The sequence below is a fragment of the Pelophylax lessonae genome (assembly GCF_965119305.1).
Source record: "Pelophylax lessonae genome assembly, chromosome: 1".
NCBI lineage: Eukaryota > Metazoa > Chordata > Amphibia > Anura > Ranidae > Pelophylax > Pelophylax lessonae.
In genome coordinates, this window is record NC_138768.1 from 657,324,862 (window position 1) to 657,346,842 (window position 21,981).

Consider the following 21,981-nt stretch of genomic DNA (forward strand, 5'->3'; position numbering starts at 1 on the left):
GCAAATCAGGCCAGCAGTCTGAGCCCCAAGCCATACAGCAGTCTCTTATTCTTTTTGAGGACTCTGTCAGCAGGGTTTCCCAGGGCCATCCACCTAGCCCTGCCCCAGAAGTGGAAGAGATTGAGTGCAGCGATGCCCAACCACTTATTTCTCAAGATGAGTACATGCAAGGATCATCGCAGCACGTCTCCGATGATGACGAAACGCAGGTGCCAACTGCTGCGGCGTTCAGCATTGTGGAGACCGACAAGGAGGGCAGGGGTGAAGACTGGGTGGAAGATGATGTGGAGGACGATGAGGTCCTCGACCCCACATGGAATGAACGTCATGCAGGTGACCTGAGTAGTTTGGAGGAAGAGGCGGTGGTCGCACAGAGCCACCAGCACAGCAGAAGAGGGAGCAGGGTGCAGAAGCGGAGCGGCCGTGCCCTAGACACTACGCCCGCTACTGCCCAACGCAGCAAGGGAACGAGCGCACCAAAGTCAGCTCAAAGGAGTTCTCTAGCGTGGAAGTTCTTTAGAAAATGTGCTGATGACAGGACACGAGTGGTTTGCACCCTGTGCAATCAGAGCTTGAAGCGAGGCATAAACCTTCTCAACCTGAGCACAACCTGCATGATCAGGCATCTAAGTGCAAAGCACGAGCTGCAGTGGAGTACACACCTTCAAAACCAAGAAACGTCTCTGGCTCATCCTGCTTCCTCTTCTGCTGCAGTCTCGGCCGCTCCAGCCACATCTGTAGTGATACCGGCACCTGCCACCCCGCAAACAGACGATCTGTCAGCAACACCACCACCTGGGTCACCAACAACCATCTCCACAATGTCCCGTGGAAGCGTTCAGCTTTCCATCTCCCAAACACTTGAGAGGAAGAGGAAGTACCCCCCTACCCACCCGCGATCCCTGGCCCTGAATGCCAGCATTTCAAAATTATTGGCCTTTGAAATGCTGTCATTCCGTCTGGTGGAGACGCACAGTTTTAAAAACCTTATGTCGGTGGCTGTCCCACAGTACGTCGTGCCCAGCCGCCACTACTTTTCCAGGCAAGCCATCCCTTCCCTGCACAACCAAGTGGGGGAAAATATCAGGTGTTCACTGCGCAACGCCATCTGTGCCAAGGTCCACCTAACTACGGATACGTGGACCAGTAAGCACGGTCAGGGGCGTTATATCTCCCTAACGGCACACTGGGTAAATGCAGTGGCGGATGGGCCTGAGGCGGATAGCAATTTGGCGCATGTCCTTCCACCACCGAGGATTGCAGGGCGCTTCAGTTTGCCTCCTGTTCCTAACTCCTCCTACTCCGCTTCCTCATCCTCTACCGCCTCCTCATCCGGACAGCGTAACACCTTCACCACCAACTTCAGCACGGCCAGGGGTAAACGACAGCAGGCAGTTTTACAACTTGCCTGTTTGGGGGACAAACCACACACCGCGCAGGAGTTGTGGAGGAGCATGGAACAGCAGACAAATGAGTGGTTGCTGCCAGCGAGCCTCAAGCCCGGCCTGGTGGTGTGCGATAACGGGCGAAATCTCATAGCAGCTCTGGGCCTAGCCGGTTTGACGCACATCCCTTGCCTGGCGCATGTGCTGAATTTGGTGGTGCAGAGGTTCCTTAAAAACTACCCCGATATGTCAGAGCTGCTGCAGAAAGTGCGGGCCGTTTGTGCGCACTTTCGGCGTTCTCACCCTGCTGCTGCTCGCCTGGCAGCGCTGCAGCGTAACTTCGGCCTTCCCGCTCACCGCCTCATATGTGACGTGCCCACAAGGTGGAACTCCACCTTGCACATGCTGGAAAGACTGTGCGAGCAGCAGCAGGCCATAGTGGAGTTTCAGCTGCAGCACGCACGCGTGAGTCGCTCTGCGGAACAGCACCACTTCACCACCAATAACTGGGCCTCCATGCGAGACCTGTGTGCCTTGTTGCGCTGTTTTGAGTACTCCACCAACATGGCCAGTGGCAATGACGCCGTTCTCAGCTTAACTATCCCACTTCTATGCCTCCTTGAAAAAACAATTCGGGCGATGATGGAAGAGGATGTGGCACAGGATGAGGAGGAGGAGGAGGATGAAGAGGTAACATTTCCAAGGCTTTCAGGGCAGTCATTCGCAAGGGGCTCCGAGGGTGGGTTCCTGCACACGCAAACGCCAGGGACGCAATTGTCCAGCAGGGGCACAGTTCTGGAGGATGAGGAGGATGAGGAGGAGGAGGAGCTGGAGGAGGAGATGGAACCATGTTCACAGCAGGGTGGCACCCAGGCCAGCTCATGGCCATCACTGGTGCGTGGCTGGGGGGATACAGAGGACACGGACCATACACCTCCCACAGAGGACAGCCTTTCGTTGCCTCTGGGCAGCCTGGCACACATGAGCGATTACATGCTGCAGTGTCTCCACAACGACCGCCGAGTTGCCCACATTCTAACTTGTGCTGATTACTGGGTGGCCACGCTGCTGGATCCCCGTTACAAGGACAACGTACCGTCCTTAATTCACTCACTGGAGCGCGATCGCAAGATGCGCGAGTACAAGCGCACGCTGGTAGACGCCATGCTGCTGGCATTCCCATCTGACAGCGGGGCCACAGTGGAAGCACAAGGCAGAGGAGGAGGAGGAGGAGGTCGCCAACGCAACCAGGGCACCGCCAGCACCTCAGAAGGCAGGGTTAGCATGGCCGAAATGTGGAAAAGCTTTGTCAGCACGCCACAACAAACAGCAGCACCAGCAGCTCAGATGGAACGTCTTAGCAGGAGGCAGCATTTTACCAACATGGTGGAGCAGTATGTGTGCACACGCCTACATGTAGTGAATGACGGGTCTGCCCCCTTCAACTTCTGGGTCTCCAAATTGGGCACATGGCCTGAGCTTGCCCTTTACGCCTTGGAGGTGCTGGCGTGCCCTGCAGCCAGTGTATTATCTGAACGGGTATTTAGCACGGCTGGGGGCGTTATAACAGACAAGCGCAGCCGCCTGTCCAGAGACAATGTGGACAAGCTCACGTTCATTAAAATGAACCAGGCATGGATCCCACGGGACTTTTCCGTACCTTATGCAGAATAGCAATGGATACCGACCTTACCCACCCATTGTTCCATTTTTGCTCTTTCTCACTCTTTTGGGGTGTACCCTCATTTAAAATTTTTGAAAAGAAGCAGTGTTGGCTACCTCGTCCTCCTCCTCAGGGCCAGATTAATGTAGGGGCTATTGGAGCTGCAGCTCCAGGCCCCTACCTTTTATATAGGCCCCGGGTTGGCCATATTCACTGTTACCGCTCTTCTGTCACTTGTAAACACAGAAGTCTGGCTTCTATGCTCGCTTCCCCAGGCAGCACCCTCAGAACCTCCCCACACAGCGTGAAGGCCGGACAAGGAGGGACAGTTGGCGATGCATGGATGTGTTTATGGGCTTCAGAGACAGCATCCCATGTTGAATTAGGCATGCATGGCTGCACCCTTCCTCCTCTGGGTGCATGGCAAGGCACGGCCCTTAAGGCCCTTCAAAATCCTCAGCACCAAGCCCATGATGCTGTTAATCCGGCCCTGGTCCTCCTCCACCGCCGCTTCCACCTACACCGCCCATAGGTGTGCGCAGCCTATTGCATTAAGGTGTGCACCCCAAAGTTGAAATACACATGCATGTGTTTGCCAGCAGGGAGAGTAATGTATCGGGGCCATGTACCTGTAGGCAAGGAGAAATAGAGCAGAGCAGGTCCCAGGGAGATCTTTCCCATCTCCTCACTGGCAATGCTATGTGCCCTAGGTGATTAGGGTGTGCCCAGGCACACCCAGCACACCCTGTGCGCACGCCTATGTCACCGCCACATCCACCACCACCTCAACCTCCCTCCTACTCCATATGGGCCTCGTCCTTCAGAGATGAAGAAGAACATTGTTTTATTTTTCTGGTTTTTTTTGTTGTTTTAAGTTATTTCCCTATCCACATTTGTTTGCAGAGCACTTGCCATGCTCTTAATTACGTTTTGCTGCCATTTGCAGCACTCTAGCCCTTTCCTTTGGTGTTTTAGAGCCATTTTAGTGCCTTAAAGTTCGGGTCCCCATTGACTTCAATGGGGTTCGGTGTCCGGGAAAAGTTCGGTAAAAGTCCGGGACACGGACCCGGACTTTTTTTTAAAGTTCGGCCGAACCCGTCGAACACGGACATCTAGGTGTCCGCTCAACCCTAGTGACAACCAAACACTTTCACATTTTTTTAAGTTGCATGTTTTAAAATGAGGTCTACACCAACTGCTTTAGCGCTGACTATGAAGTCTTTACATTATTTCTATCCTTTGTCTCAGAAATAATCAATTGTATTTTTATTTCATGATAAAGCCTGCTTCCTCTCTCCATCTTACATTGCAGCCTAGTAAAACTGCTTATATGATGTGTAGGGAATCTGTACAGTATTTATGGCAGTCTCTGACATAATTCATCCTAATTTAAATTTTATGATAAAACCTGCCTTATCTCTCCTTCCTATATTGTGACCTAGTAAATACACATGATGTACAGAAATTCTATGCACAATTTCTGGCTGCTGTCTTTAGTATAATACACTCTTTACATTTCATGATAAAACCTGCCCCATATGCTCCTTATACATTGTGGCCTAGTAAAGCTGCTTACATGATATGCATCAAGTCTGTGCAATACTTCTGGCAGTTGTCTTTGATATAATATACTATAATTTAAATTTCATATTAAAACTTCCTCATCTCTCCCTCTTACATTGCAACCTAGTAAAGACACTTACACAATGTGCAGCAATTTTGTGCAATATCTATGGCAGTTGTCTCTGGAATAATAGACTCTAATTTAAATTTCATGCTAAAACCTGCCTCATCAACCTGCCTGATTTGTATTGCACAATAAAACCTGCCTCATCTCTCCCTTTTATACCTACTGGGACCTACTGAAAAGGCTTACGTTATACGCAGCATGTCTGTGCAATATTTCTGTCTTTTTTTGGACACAATGCACTCTAATTGTTTTATTTCACAGTAAACCCTGTCTCTTCTCTACCTCTTATCTTACAGCCTAGTATAACTGCTTACATAATGTACAGCCAGTCTGTGCAATATTTCGGTCTCTTGTCTCCGACACATTATACCCTGTTTTTTATTTTACAATAAAACCTTCCTCATCTCTCACTCTTACATGGTGGCCTGGTAAACTGCTTACATAATGTGCAGCAGTTTCTGGTTGCTGTCTCTGAAATAAACTGCATATACTGTATAAAGTGATTAATTTCTCATTCACTCTTACATTATAGCCCAAAATCTGCTTCATACTCTCTAGATGCTGTTTTATGTCTGGCTTCTGTGCCTGAAATACGGCACTGTCATTTGTATTTACCATGCCACCATTTTAACAACTACATAATTTCTGGAATGTGCGATTGTGGTTTTGAAAAACTTTTTGTGCACTCTGCGTGGACATTTTTATATTTTTTTGTAGCAATACAGTGTGGTATTGCACAATAATAAGATCACAAACTATATTATTAAACTTTTTTTTTTACTAAACTTTTTTTCCACTGTCTGTCAATTAGTACAAAGTTGTTTTTTTAAATTTTTGTTTTTTAAAGTGTAAACCTTTTGGCTTTCAAATCCATTGTGTCTGCTACTTCCTACCAGTGACTAATACTAACCTATTACTACTAGACTGAAAATCAGAGGTTGCTGCAAAAACTACCTGAAAAAAAAAATGAAAGTAATAAAGAATCAAATTGTTTTGCTGGTGCTGTATGTAAGCCAAGAAATACAGGAAAAAGTAAAAAAAAAAAAAACATATTACGCATGCAAATGATGTGCCAGAATGCAGTGACTTTGATGCTGTCAGGGAGAATCATACTGTTTCATTACACTGCATACACCCTAAAAGCATCTTCTAAGTAATTTGAAGGATGGGTGTTTTTGCATTGGCACATGCCCCCAATGGCATTGCCCAGCTACCCATACATTAGTTTAACAATATTTGTCTATTAGCCTTGAAAATGACTACAAATGATTTTCAATATTCACCCCCTGCTGATTTCATTAGAGTTTGGACTAATGCTTGCACTTTCCATAATGTATGGGGAAGTTAATGAACAGTCTGCAAATCAAACCCAAGTACATTTGCTCATCACTAATGATACTTATATCAGTGAAAACATATTTTTTTTTTATGCAAAAAAATGCATAAAGATATGATAAAATAAAGCTTCTAATTATGCACACTATTTATTAGAAATTCAACAATAAGAAATAATTGGCAATTAGTGTTCTTTTAATTTGTCTTGCCAGTTTTTACCCTGCCAGTTTTCCACATAATTCTACAGTAAGTTTCCAAATGCATTGGCTCTGATGCTGAATAGATGATGGCTTCCAGGGAAATAAAAGATTTGCATTAAACTTTTTTACCTGAATATAATTATATACTTTTCACTAATTACTTTGTGTTCACATGTCACCTAGACTGCATGCAAGATATGTAAGGCCTGCTGATAACCATTTAAAACAATCTATTAAACATCATTGTAGAAGCCCCTCACGCTAATTTCTTGGAACAAAGCTTAAAGCATTGACCACCAGCAATAATTATTTTCATGGATGTGCACATGGAACCCCAGAGACATGCAATTTGTGCTATCCAAAGCCAAATGAAATGGGAATATGATTTAGATCAGCTTCGAAGGCGAGCAGAATGACAGCAGCTGTAATCTAATCAGCACCCTGCTTAGACAATCAACTTTCCAAGATTCCGGAGGTGGAAAGGACAGATCTAATTAAATTGAGAATGTGTCAAAACAATTTGTGCAGTTCACTTTACTAAAGAAGATGACCGAGATGGACACATGCTATTGAGCACACTGTTAATTGGACAGGCGATGCTCACCTCCCAGTATGTAATATCAGGTCCATAACAACACATTGCCTTAAAACAGAACTATAAAATTACATTACAGCAGACAGTGTATTGTGTTCAATATTTTTACAGTTTTTGGATGTGCAATTGCAAGGGATTAGTTGAAGTGAAGTCTAAAAATCTCAAGCTTAAAAATTAACCCTATTGAAGTCTATAGAGGGCAAATCTTGATAATCAATTCTGGCCATTTTAAGGCCAATAGGCAGGGGATTGTCAAAAATGAATACAGTGGAACCTTGGTTTGCGAGTATAATTGGTTCCAGCAGCTTGCTTGTAATCCAAAACACCCGTATATCAAAGCAAGTTTTCCCATAGGAAAGCATTGAAACTCAGATGATTCGTTCCACAAGCATTTAATGTAATGAATAAAGATATGCTGTATTATATATAAAGTACATTCATGTGCAGTAAAAGTATGCCATCTCCTCTGTTAAATAACATCTTGTGTCCCTGTGTCTGCACTGCACACAACAAATGCTGATTTATACTTTATTAGAGAGTCTGTGGCACTGTGTAATTCCTTAGCCCTGCTCTGCTGCTCTCCTCCCCTCCTCCTCAGATGACGTCAGCAGGAGTGATCGGCCCCTCCCGCCGGGGAGAGCAGAGAGGACGGAAACCAGAGAGAGACTCAGGGACGAGGAATCGTACAAAGTAAGTGCAGGGAAACACTCTGAAAAGTACATATTGGCATCTTCACATACAGTAGAAGCACTGGGACACATAATAACATGTGACAGAGGGCATTAACAGAGGGGATGGCATGGTTATAGTGTAATAAAACTGCTCGTATATCAAGAAAGTGCTCGTATACCAAGACAGATTTTTTTAAAAAATGTTGCTCGTCTTTCAAAATGCTCGTAAACAAAGGCACTCGTAAACCAAGGTTCCACTGTATAGGGAGCTGGGCACTGCCATTGGAGGACATCTACCAATGCAAAAAAAAAAGTTTTAAAAAACAATGTACAAAGGGAAAAGGGTCCTATTTTTAATGTGCCTTCAAGGGCAACAGGAAAAAAACTGAAATCTTTACATTTAGCTTTGCTTAAATATCACAACACCCCAATCTGATTTATTTTAAATTAAAAAAAAAATAAAATTTAGGTAGTTTTGACTGCATCCTCTGATTTTTATTTTTTTTATCCAGCAGTAATAGGCCTGAATCGAATGGTGGAAATAAGAACTACAACAGATAAAAACAGGAAGAGTACTCCTTAAAAAAGAAAAAAAAAAACTAAAGCCCCTAACTTTGCACTAGCTGGCAAGGGGCTAAATCATTTTTGAGTTTCTTTTTTCCCAGAAAGACACACTGCATTGTCTTAAAAGTTAAAAAAAAGAAAACTTGAGATATGTGTTTGGTAGAAATTGGTTAACATTAGCACAGTAAAGGTGCACTTGAATAGGCAGAAAATAGGGAGAAAACAGTGTGGGTCTTCCGTCAGTAGCACCACTGTGGCCTGAAGTCTCTAACTCCATATCAGCCATTTGGGTACCACATGGATGAGAAAACACATGACTCTGCAGTACAGAGATCAGTGGAAGCACCAACTCAATGAGAAAAGCTAGCATCAGAAGGCCCTTCTCCTTTAGCTCCATAATTAATGTGACTTTGAAATTGTGCTACTTCAGTTGAAGTAACACGATTTCAAAGCCATGAAATTTTTGAGACTTCATGCACATCTACGCAAGTCACACCTGAAATTAGAAAAAATAATGCAGGAACCTTTTTTTCAGAGTCGCACCGATTTAAACAGACCTACTGCCGACAGAAAATGTGCGACTTGTCATACAATTTGGAACTGCCCAATCGCACGACAAGTCACACCGGTGTGAATGGGGGCTTAAAGACACATATCAGTCACCTTCTGTTAGAGTACTGCACACTTTTTCTCCTCTAGGGTGCATAGCAGTTTTTTTTTGTTTTTTTTTTACAGTGCTGCTGATGCACACTTTTCCACCACTTCAAGAGCACAGAACTGATACTATTTACTCTTCATCCTCTTCCTCAATGGTTATACACAAATGCTTTCCCTTTTACAGTGCTGCACATGCCCTCTTTTCCTTCTGAAGGGCACAGTGCAGCCATTCTTTACAGTCTTTTAAACTTTGTTTGACTGCACCAAAGATCATAAAATGTGTGTGAGATACCCCTGCTGCCAAACAAAACAAATGTGCATGTGTAACACAATAATTGTGCTCCAATCATGCATTGAAACACACATGGCATAAATGCACTTTTTGTGCACAGTTGGGGAAAGGATTTACATCACTGTGCACTGCTTCTTATTGGATATATGTGAATTACCAATACTGTTTATTTTAATTTTTATTAGAATACATTTGGTTTGTTCATTTTTTTTTTGCCCTGGAAGGAACATATGTATATATTTGTTGTATTTTGTTACCAGAGGAGAAGGTATTTATTTAAATAGCAAATTAGAGGATACCTAGTGCCCAACTTCACTATAATATTTACCATTTTGTCTCATGGGCCCTTTTCCTCCTCCTCATCCTCCGCAGAACAGCCACTTTTTTGCAGTGGCCAATCCACAGACCTCTGAAGTGCTGCAAATTCCTTCCTTATAAAGTGTCCTCATGTCAGCTTTTTCAAACATCCTATTTATGCAAGTTTGCAGCCTGCAATATACAAAATTGTCCGTTAGCATTATTTTGGCAAGAAGACTTAACGCCACCTGCCATTTTTTTTGTACTAAAGGCCATTCCTTTCCTCCACTGGCATGTCGAAAGCCATGAGGCAGCAGGAGGCAGAGGAGGTTGGTCAGGGTGATTGCAATGAGAAGGGTTGGGGTGCAGGCCGTGAGAAAGAGGAATAGGTTTGGGATTCTAGCAGTGAGATGGAGGAGAACATTTGGGGAGGCTTTAAAAGGGACCTTACATCCCTCCCATATACAAAAATCTGTACATTTACTGCCACCATTGCAGAAGGAGACCAAAATGTTAAAAAAGTGCTGTGGCAACCTTTTTTGCCACATTTTCTGGTGGTGGCAGGAGGTACACCTGCCAGAGGCACTGGAGGTATAGCTGCCATAGACTAGCCACCCTTACACAATACAGGCGAAAGGCAGTAGCAGACTGAAGAGGGAAATTATAGGGCATGGGTGCTCAACCTGTGGCTCTCCAGCTGTTGCGGAACTACAAGTCCTATGAGGCAGGCTGCTGACAATTACAAGCATGACTCCCACAGGCAGGAGGCTTAATGGGACTTGTAGTTCCACAACAGCTGGAGGGCCACAGGTTGAGCACCCTTGTTCTAGGGGGCCGAGGTGGAGGACAGACAGCAGCAAAAATGTAGTACCTAATACTACTGCCATATTCCATCTATTATTTCCAAAATCAGGATATATATATATATATATATATATATATATATATATATATATATATATAATTTTTTTTTTTAAGGCTTTTTTTTTATGACCTGGGAAGCATACACTTGTTTCTGACACAGAAAAAGTTCCACTTTATTTGCAGTAGGTCACCACATACTGTATTTGTGCTGCAGTGTTAACAAAAGCACCGTATAATTATCCTCCCTATTGCCATTGCTGCCATTACATTTAGGCAATCCTCTTAATCTTAATAAAAAAAAAAAACAGATCAGACAAACCTAAAATGAGAGCCAGAGGTTCTGCACCTGGAGCCAGTGGTGTTTTTATTTTATTTTTTTAAGAATACCGGTATTTATTTATTTTTATTTTTTTTTATTTTTTTTAATCATCTTTTTTTTGTAAGGACACAGACACAGATTCAGAAACACAAACTGAATACTACTTTAAGAAGGCTAGGCTTCAACACAATCATATTCCTTAGAAAAAAATGGGATTTTTGCAATGTAAGGCCACCAGCTCAGACATTTGCCTTACAGAGATGATGGCTTCAAGGAATACCTCTATGCAGGTTAAAGTAGAAAAACAAACATTTCTAATGGATAAAAAGGCGATTTTTGAAGACAAATAGGATAGTGAAATTCTGTGCTATCTGCATGTTGAAGATGGCAAAGCACAGAGCAGCTTGCGAAGAGTGATGGACTTTCCTGGTGGATGTATGTGGTTGTGGCTTTCAGACACACCTGTGCAGGTCAGGAATAGAAACATAGTGGGGTACACAGTCAAAAGGGAACACCAGAAACAGGGACCGGCAATAGATCAGGATAGGTGGCAAAAATGCATACAGGGATCTCAGGGACTCATAGTGGGAACAGTTTCCACAAGGATTTTCTACCTTGTGCTCGCTTTGAATGTGCTGATCCCTGGTGAAATCTGCTCTTTAACCCCTTAAGCCCCGGAGGATTTGGCTGCTCAAAGACCAGGGCCTATTTTGCGATTCAGCACTGCGTGACTTTAACGGACAATTGCAATGTTATGGTAACAAAAAAAAATTGATGTTATTCAATTAATTTTTGCAAACATTTGAGTAACATCTGTTCTGGACCATTCCAAATAAAAAGTATATTGCCAATATATCTGTGCCAGGTGAGGATATGGCACATATATGTAGAAAATTCTTCTTTAACCACTTCAGCCCCGGAAGATTTTACCCCCTTCCTGACCAGGGCCTATTTTGCGATTCGGCACTGCGTGACTTTAACGGACAATTGCGCAGTCGTGCGACGCTGTACCCAAATGAAATTAACGTCCTGTTTTTCTCACAAACAGAGCTTTCTTTTGGCGGTATTTTAACACTTGTGCGATTTTTACTTTTTGCGCTATAAACAAAAAAAGAGCGGCAATTTTGAAAAAATAACAATATTTTTCAAATTTTTTTCTATGAAATTCCCCCCAAAAATTTAAAAATCAAAGTTTTTTTTAACATTTTAAGCCAATTTGTTTTCTGCTACATATGTTTGGTAAAATAGCGTGGACATGTTTATGCTACTATGAAACTGTATGTTCATTAATGTTTATGTACTGTTTACTAAGGCACATAGAGGCATTTGTAATTTGGTTACATATTTGACAGCGCATCGCATTTTTGATTTTTAATTTCTGCCTTATTTGAACATGAAGCCTCCCCTGAACCATACCAGGCCACATGCCCTCAACATGGGGGGTACTTTGGGGCAGGAGGGTTTGAACCCCCCAAAGCAAATTGTCACCATGTTGATGGGGACAAGGGCTTCTTTCTGACAACCCTGGGCTGTGGTTGTGGAGGTCTGTGGGCAGGGGGCTTATCAAAATGTGGGGGCCTTCAGATCCCGCCCCCCCCATGTGAATAAGTATGGGGTACATAGTACCCCTTCCCATTCACCAAAAAAGTGTCAAAAAGAAATAAAAATACACACACACACACACACACTGTTCTCAACAATTCCTTAAAAATAAAAAACAATATCCACCAATGTAGATATATTGTCAATCCTGAAACATGCCGCCACCGAGAGACCCCAAAAAAATTAAGCTGTCAGTGGCAAAGCCCATTGACAGCTGATGACACATCCGTTGTTAAGGACGAGGAGGCCGGTTTCCAGACCTGCTCCTTATTAACCAGCTATTTACTGTGCCCTGATTGGGCAAAGCTTTGCCAAACAGAGCTTAGAATGCACTGTTCAGTGCAAAGTGAATTGTGGGGTGCTCAGTGGGAGAACATCCCACAGAGTGCCCCGCAAATTCGGCTGTTTGCTGAAGGGGCGATGTTCAGGCCGAACTTATGTTCAGTCTGAACTGCTCACCCAACACTAGTCAGTAGGCTCATTCTTCTAATGCCAATGTTATATCTTGAATAGTCTTGAAATCTGCAGTGGAATACCCAGTTATACCTATCTCATCCTTATTGTCTTTGTTTGACATGCAAATTACTTAATAATAGCTTTCTAGATGCAGGTCCCAATGATTTTGAATCTGTCAACCTGCTGTGTTGGGCAGAATGACAGACCCAAAGACAATAACTTGTTTTCTTCAGGAAACAGGTACACTATGTTTAATCCTTGACTGTGTTCTTGACTATTATCCTCTTGCTGGCTTTGGGTGAATTGTTTGTCTTGTCTAAAAAAACCTGTATAGTGTTTTTCTTATTTTTATGTGCATTATCCTATTGTTTATGTGCCACAGAGTTTTTTTTTTTTGAAGAACCCATCACCACACCACCTGCACCACCAGTTTGAGTGTTTGGTATAAACCCACCACCATAGGGAAGGTTAAAAACCTCATTGTCTGCCTTTTTTGTGCTTGTTGAACCATCCCGTCACCATTCTGATGCCTATTAGGGTTACCCTTTCTCTTCCTGAAAGAAAGTTCCACCTGAGAGGGAATAAAGGAAAAAGTAGAAGGCGAGTCTACTTATACAGTACATACACTGTAATTGTTAGCAGTGCCGGGACAAGGTCATCTAGAGCCCAGGGCAAACATGCCAAATTGCACCCCCCCAAGATGTATGAGCATTATGTGTCAGAAAAAAAAAATCCCCCCCCCTTCTAAAAAAAAATCAAGCTCTAATCTGCATGCTTACCCCCTAAGCATTAATTCCCCCTCCTCGCAATACAAATCTGCCTCTGCTGAAATCCCCTTCCCAGGATGAATATATGCCCCCAACCCCTCACAGCTCTAATCCTCTCATTCCCCATATGCCCCACTGAAAAAATCCTCCCCTCCTAGTACAAATCCTTTATCCCTAAAATTTCCCATCTGAGCACAAATCCTCTCCTCCCACTCCAATTCTCTCCCTCCCAGTACAAGTTCTTCCCAGTCCACTATTCTAGCACAAATCCCCCCCCCCTCTCAATTTCCCCTCCTAGCATAAATAGCCCCAATCATTCCTGCTAGCACAACCCCCCCCCCCCCAAAATAAATCCCCTCCTAGCAAAAATCCCCTCCCCCTACCATATTACTTTTTCTAGCACAAACCCCCCAAAATTCCTCCTCCTAGCACAAATCTTCTTCCCCCATTCCCCCTCCAAACACAAATCCCCCTCAAATTACCACTCCTAGCACCCCTCCCCAAATTTCCCCTCCTAGAATAATTCTTATTCCCTGCCACCCCCCAAATTCCCCCTCCCCCCAACCTCCCTGTGGTGCCCCCCCCTCCCCCACCTCACATAATACCACAGTGCCCAGGGCAGCTTCCCCTCCTGCCCACCCCTTATCCAAGCCCTGATTGTTAGTAATTCATTTTGTCTCATTCTTCTTTTATTTCTGACTATTTGACCATTTATAAGCTCTGCCCACATTAAATGCAGTTTTATCTCTCCAAAAATGTTTCTACTTTTTCTGGAAAATGTGTTTGTTCTTTAAATTTTTTAATCGTAGTCATTTTACAACATACTGTATGTGTCTTTGGAGGAGAGAGCTCACTATATGACCTTACTAAGTACTTGTCTAAATTAGTTATTTGTTTTCTATATTCCTCTTGTAGTCACGTCATCATAGACTTGGAGCAAAGTTTCACATTTCTTGACCATTCTGTTATAAGGTTTTAGCATATTTTGTCCAGAATGGGAAAATCTGTACTCTCAAGAAGTTCTCATCAATATATGTCAAAAGATTTTATGATGATATCTGGTGGTATACCAACCCCACCCCCCAGAGAATAAAAGGATACAATTAAAGTGATTGTAAAGTCTCTTTTTTTTTAAATAAAAATAATAAACATGTTATACTGACCTGCTCTGTTGCAGTGGATTCGCACAGAGCAGCCCAGATCCTCCTCTTCTCGGGTCCCTCTTCTGTGATCCTGGCCCTTCCCTCCTGTTCAGTGCCCCCACAGCAGGCAGCTTGCTATGGGGCACCCAAGCCGAGTCACAGCAACCTGTGTCCATTCAGACATGGAGCCCCGACCAGGCCCCATCCCCTTTCTCCCCTACATGACTAGCTGACTTTGATTGACAGCAGCGGGAGCCAATGGTGCCGCTGCTGTGTCTCAGCCAATCAGGAAAGAGAATCTCGGTCGGCTGAGACACTCGTGGACATTGCTGAACAGAGAGGGACCTCAGGTATGTGTTAGGGGGCTAAGAAGGCCTTTTATCTTAATGCATAGAATGGATTAAGATAAAAAAAAATGTCTGCCTTTACAACTCCTTTAAATTAAATGGGAGTTGCCATACAGTGAAACAGGCTAGCAAACACACAGGCTAACCATCAAACACCATTGGCCTCCAATCGACCGTGTTTCCCCAAAAATAAGACAGAGTCTTATATTATTTTGGCAAGAAGAGACACAGTAGGACTTATATTCAGGGTAGGTCTTATCATGAAATGTGTATTTGCCAGATCATGTGCCCCCTATCCTCTCTCCCCCTCTCCCTCCCTGCCTGTCAGCTCAGGAGTCATTAGCATTTAGAATTATGAGTTAAAGTGGTTGTAAAATCCTAATATCCACTCTATTATAGTATTATATAATGTACAATGTGTGTAATTCTGTAATATGTTTGTGCCAAATACCTTTGTTACAGCGCCGCTGGGCTTATGTGACCCGTCAGAGCCCTCTTCCCCGCTCCAAGCACTGCAGGGGGGGGGGGAGTGAGATCCCCCGCTGACAGCCTGGAGAAGAGGAGGAGAGCAGCGGGAGGTTAGCTGAGCACCAAACAGTGCTGTAATGAAGGTATTCGGCCCAATAAAGTTACAGAAACACACACATTGTACATTATACAATACTGTAAAAGAATGGAATATAGGATTTTGCAACCACTTTAAACTGGGTCTTATTTTCGGGGTAGGGCATATATTGCAGCCATCACAGTAGAAAATCACAGTAAGTCTTATTTTTAGGGTAGGTCCTATTTTCGGGGAAACACTGTATGTAAAACTACAACCCTTAAACAAATGCCTAATTATGATTTTTATGTTACAAAATATAATACATTACAAACTTTTACAAAATGTAGGCCTCTTTCACGCAGGATGTTCCATGCGGCCCCCAGATTTCAGTCGTAAGAATCAGCGGATTCTTGCAGATGGAATAACTGGGGCATGCCCTTAGCAGCAGCCACACAGTCTATTTAAACTAATGGCAGGCTGAGAGTGAGTGCTGCTGTTATCATGTAGCCACAGCCATACACAGAATGGTTAGCTGCGGTTAGGGATGAATGTTTAAGCTTAGATGCAGCTGACTGCGTCAAGGCTCAGAAATCCATTACTATTCAAAGCTAACTGCTATTTGTATGGCTACATGTGAATAGAGTTGGCTGATCTCAGACTGAAATACTGTTGGCCACACAGTTATTGGTTATTATGGTGCACCCTAATAGTCAATGACACTTCACAAAAAAAAAAAAAAAAATACACTTGTGTTTCCTCATACCGGATCCTTATCCGAGCATACAGGAAAGCAGTGAATATGCACCTCACTGGAAGCCCTAATTGCCTGATGCAATGAAGGATTTGCCCAGTCAGGGCAGAGAACACTGTCAGAGCCATGATTGGAGAAAGTAATGATGACTGTGCCCAATCATGGCTCATTGCTCATCAACCATTTGCAGTGTGATATTGGAGTGGAGATAGATAGAACAGGGCCCTGTTCATTGCTACTAGCGAGTTAGTGTGATATAGTTTGCTATTGTAATTCTATTGTAAGTGGTGTACAGTATCAGTGCAGTGTGATTATAGTGATAGTGAACTACCTATGAACTACCAGTACCCCCTACATGTTTAAGGGGCTATTCAGTGAGTCAGGCTAAAAGATGCCATGCAGTGCTTCAGTTGGTTTGTCTAGGGAACAAAAGCCACACTGGAGCAGAGATTCTTTCAGCTCCTCAGGGGCAGGCCCAGAGGTGGTTCATGCCACTCCAGCTGGAGCCAAGAATGGTAATGTGTGATAATGACCCTAACCTCCTGCCCGCCCTTAGACAGCAAAATTGACACATGTGCCATGCTTGGCACGTTTCCTCAATTTGGTGGTGCAGCATTTCTTAAACAGGTACCCAGGTTTGGAAGATCTACTAAAGCAGGCCGGAAGAGTCTGTAGCCATTTCAGACGGTCATATACAGCCTCACATACACAGTGCTCGGTTGGCTAAAATTGAGCAGGAATTCCACCTGCACGTAAACTGCCTGTTTTGTGACATGCCTACCAGGTGGAACTCAACTTTGGCAATGCTGCAGTGGCTGCACCTGTAGTAGAGGGCTGTCAACGAATACCTGTGTCAGTATGGCCATAGGCGTGCGCACAGGGTGTGCCAGGTGTGCCCAGGCACACCCTAATCACCCTGTGCAGCACAGATTCCTCCTACTGCCCTGGCTCCCATCCCCCTTACCCCACAGCTCTTCCGGCTTCCCTCCTCTCCTCTCCTCTCCTCTCCTCTCCTCTCCAGCTGGCTGTTGCTGTTGGGAGGTTTTAGGGTGAGTGGGGAAAGGGGCCGGTAAATATATAATTTGCTGGCCTCCACCCTTTCTGAATGAACATCGTGAGTGGTCGGTAGTGTGTGTTTGAGCTTTGGTGTGCACACCCTAATGCATTATGCTGCGCACACCTATGAGTATGGCACAACGACAGACTAAGGCCAGCTTGACTTTTTTTTCCCCATGCCAATGGCTGCTGATAAAGGGTGTATGCACTATACTGTCACCGTTTGAGGAGGGAACAAGGATGGTGTGTCAGTGACACAATCCTTGTTGTGTTCCTGCTGGAGCAGACTCTGCGTGGCATTATGACAGCGGCAGAGCAGTGGGAGAAAAAGGAAGACTTCCTTACCTCCCAAGGCCCACTTTATGCAGACACTATTGTTACGAAACCACAGAACACACAAGAGGAGGAGGAGAAGGATTCTGGCAGTTTTAGAGGTATTGAAGCAGAGGAAGACATATGTCAAACCTTAAGAGATGGTTTTCTATCCCCAGAGCCCTTGGGAGCATTATGTGTCTGGGAGGAGGCAGCTCCAGATACTGTAATCCTCACTGACACTGAGGAGTCGGCTTCTCGTGTCTTTGCAAACTTGCGGTGCATGGGCTCCCACATTGTTCAAAGCCTGCAAAAGGACCCAAGAATTTTTGGCATCAAGGAAAAGGATCACTATTGGTTGGCAACCCTCCTTGACCACTGTTACAAGGGGAAAGTCTCGGAACTTATCCCGTCCTCACAGAGGGAGCAGAGATTGAAATAGCTTTAGGACACCTTAAGGAGGAGTATATATAATGCCTCTCCAGACTCTGCTAGGTTAAAGTTTCATGGAAAGGCTAGTTTTGAGGGTTTTGTTGGTCAAGAGAGGAGCGGTGGAGAAGGGGGCTGTCTCGGTGATGTATTTCCAAATTTTTTGAGTCCTCGGCACCCAGGGCTGTCAGCTTCCACATCCTATTGGCAGCATCTGCATCATATGGTGGGAGATTATCTAGGGGCAAAAACAGACATGGAGAGCATTCCAGTCAATGATCCACTGGGTTACTGGAACATGAGAATAGACCACTGGCCAAAACTTTCCCAGTATGCAATTGAGCTGCTGGACTACCCTGCATACAGTGTGCTTTTCAAATGAGCATGCAGTGCTGCTGGAGGTTTTGTGACAGATAAAAGAAGTAGTCTGTTCACAGACTCCATTGACCAGCTGACATTTATCAAAATTAATTATTTCTTGATTAGCAGCAGCTATCAAGCCCCTGATGCCAATGTCACATTTTAAGTGTTTTCTGGATGTGGAATCTCTGCCTTCACTTCCAAGCTTTGTGGGTTTCACCAGGGGTCCCTGACGATGTCAATACGTGTGACTAAACGGGTTGGGTGGACCCCATAGGTGGATGTTCGGACACATGCGCAGTTGAGGAAGACGGCAGCCATTTTCTTGGTTTTAAATGGAACCACGCTAGTGACATACCACACATACACGCTGCTGCCACTCTGCTGAAATGTGAGTCTCTCTCCTTTTATTTTAATAAACGAATGTTTGATATACCACACCATGAGAGGCATTTCTTGCTTTGTCTTTCTGTGAGATCACTAAAGCAGTCCAGTGGCTTGGGATGGAAGGCAGGATGTGAAAGATATGGTGCTTTGGATCGATGCTTCACAGATTTATATCATCTGCTGTGTATGGCCTTTTTTATTTGTTGATCTGAAGGGTATTTTGGAGATCTTCTTTGGTGGCGGATCTATTGCACCTCTAGCATTTCATCAAGAGTACCTCTATATAGTTACGGTGTGAAGGCACTTTCGACACACAAAGACCAATTTTTCAACACCTGTAACTTCTATCCAAAGTCTGCAGAAGAGACACTGAAATTTATCCAGAAAATCTCTAATCTTGTTCCCAGTGCACTTCATTGTGGCCTCATCATACAGTCTGGCTCCCCAAGCCGTTGTTTATAAAATATCATGTTTTGACTTTATAAATGCAATTATTGCATATATTTGCTATATTTAAACTAATTTTCCATTTTTATTGTTTCACTTTAAGCATCAGTAAATCACTGCTCATTTGAAAATTCTTTTTTGCAAACTTTTTTCATTGATACATGTCCCCCAGGGTAGTACCCGGACCCCCATACCCTTTGTATGCCCAATAATTTGCATTTAAGCCCTCAAAATGGGCACTTTTGATTTTTCCATTTTGGGTCCCATAGACTTCAATGGGATTTGTTATTTGGCTCAAAACTTTTGCAATGTTTGAGAGTTCTGGCGTGAACTGAACTGGGGGGCGTTCGGCCCACCTCAACTTCCCACTAGAAAACCAATACTTTTAAAAGTATTTATCAAGCATTTTTTAAGTTTTTTCAACACTTCATAAACACAGCAAAAACATGTCATAAATTATATAGGCACTTTAATAATCATTGCTTCATTCTTCATAATCAACACACGTATGAACAAGCCCTTTAAGATCCTCACTTATTTACCCTTGTTTTACATTCAGCTGCCAGGCAGGAAAATGTCTTTTGTGGTGAGAGTGTGTCAGGAGTGCATCGTATCTAGCGTTTATTATATTTTGTTTTTGGAGGGTAAATGGGTAAATGTTTATCAGCACAGTGGCTAAGTGGTTAGCACTTCCAGCTTGCTTTACTGGGGTCATTGGTTCAAATCCCAACCACAACACTACCTGCCTGGAGTTTGCTTGTTCTCCCTGCGCCCGCTTGGGATTCCTCCAGGTACTATGGTTTCTTCCCACCCGGCAAAGTCTTACTGGTTGGTTAATTGACTTCTGTAGGGACCCGACAACTTACAGCGTATTACTCCGGCATGACCCCCGGCAAAGAGAGAGGAGGAAAGCCTGGGACGCGCTCCACTGCCCGCACACCAGGCAAAAGGAGGAAAGGGGAGGCGATATCCCAATTCTTCCGAACACCTCAACAGGCAAGCGGGCGGATTTGGGCACTACCCTATCGGAAGACAGCAGAAGGGAGGAGGGGGGAGAGAGAGAGCTGAGCCGCTCTGAGACACCTATGGCAAACACGGCTCCTATCCCCACGATGGCTACCTCTCCTGGATCAGTAACTGCAGACCTTCAAACACAGACACCGCAAAATCAAACAGATTCAGAGATCGGTGCACTATTAAGGGCTCTCCCGACTCGTTCGGAGATAGAGTCACTAGTGCTCCGTATTGAAGAAACACATCGGCGGGATCTGCAGGCGGTGAAGGCTGATGTACAGGCAGCTTCAGAGAGGATACAGGCAGGTGAGCAATCAGCAGCTGTATTGGAAGCAAGAGTAACAGCATTTGAAGAAGCACAGAGGGAATCTGCCAGCACAGCTATTTCTGTCCAACTCCACCTGGAAGAAATAGAGGATAGGAGTAGACGAAATAACTTACGGATCAGAGGTATATCAGAAACCATAGGAAGAGAGGTTATGCAGGAGACAGTGGCGGCCATCTTCCAAAAAGTTTTGGGCTCGACTACACCAGAGACGGTCGAATTGGACAGAGTCCATAGAGCCCTGGGACCTAGATCTATCAACCCAGACAGACCGAGGGATGTGATATGCAGAGTGCATCACTATACTCAAAAAGAAGCAATATTACGGAAAGCATGGGATCTGAAGACAGTTGACCTAGACGGCGTGGCCATTAAAATCCTGCCAGAATTATCAAAAGCAACATTACAACGCAGAGCCATTCTCCGCCCAGTTTTAGATGTTGCTCGGCGTGAAGGGTGCACATACCGATGGGGATACCCTCTGGCAGTATTTTTACGGAAAGGCACCTGCGCATTCACGTTGAGGAAGCCATCAGAGTTACCAGCTTTTTTTGCCTTCATAGGAGTGAATCCTATCCAGATCCAGGACTGGCTGACCACACCACTCCGCAAAGAAGGAAGACAGAGGGAAGAGACATCCCATAGAGATCATAACAACCATCCTCAAAGGCAACAGGTGGAACCCCAAGCGGAGCTGGCGGATGGGTCGCGTGAGTCATAACTTTAATCCGATAAACTATACCTTTTGCAAAAGTATCACACTGTTTATCATAACTATGGAATCCGAGACTATCATGAGTAAAGCAAGTCTTTGGAATCGGGGGGAGTGGGGTGGAATGGAAGTGAGGGGATTTTAAGTCAGTTTGTTGCCCTTGGATATGGAATTAGACTGATATGAGGGGCTGATAACTGATAAGATTAACAGGACTTGAAGAATACTGCCATCTCGGGAGGGAGGGGAGAAGGATGAAGAGGACACTTCAAGGTGGGATAGCATCAGTGAAAAGTTAAATGTAGAAGAGGGGGAGTTGTCTGATGATCGGACTGTATGTGAACTGGGGGTGGGGGAGGGGGGGATTGGGACGGGGAAGTTTGGTGCTGCTGGGGGTTGGCAGAGACTGAGGACGGGCATGGGGAGATGGTTGGGGACTGTGGCATTGATTTGCTGGGGCTGGGGGGTGCGGAGCCTGGTGCAGGTGTGCATGGTGGCCAGTCGGCTTCTAACTTCAGCCTTTTTAATTAAGCAAAATAAAACTGGAGGCTGATTGGTTTCTGTGCGGGGCTGGGCCGGGTTTCTCACCCTCCGGTTTTGGTGGGTCGGCTCCAATGGCTTGTTATAGAATATGGTCAGAGGATGTATATATGCTATATAGAGTTGTTGTAGACTGGGGAGATGTTTCAAGAGAAATAGACTAAGAGCACCTTTTACATGCGATGAATAGAAAGCACTGCTATTGCAGGACAGAGGGGGAAAAACAGATTGCTGGCCTTAAGGGCCGAATAAGTG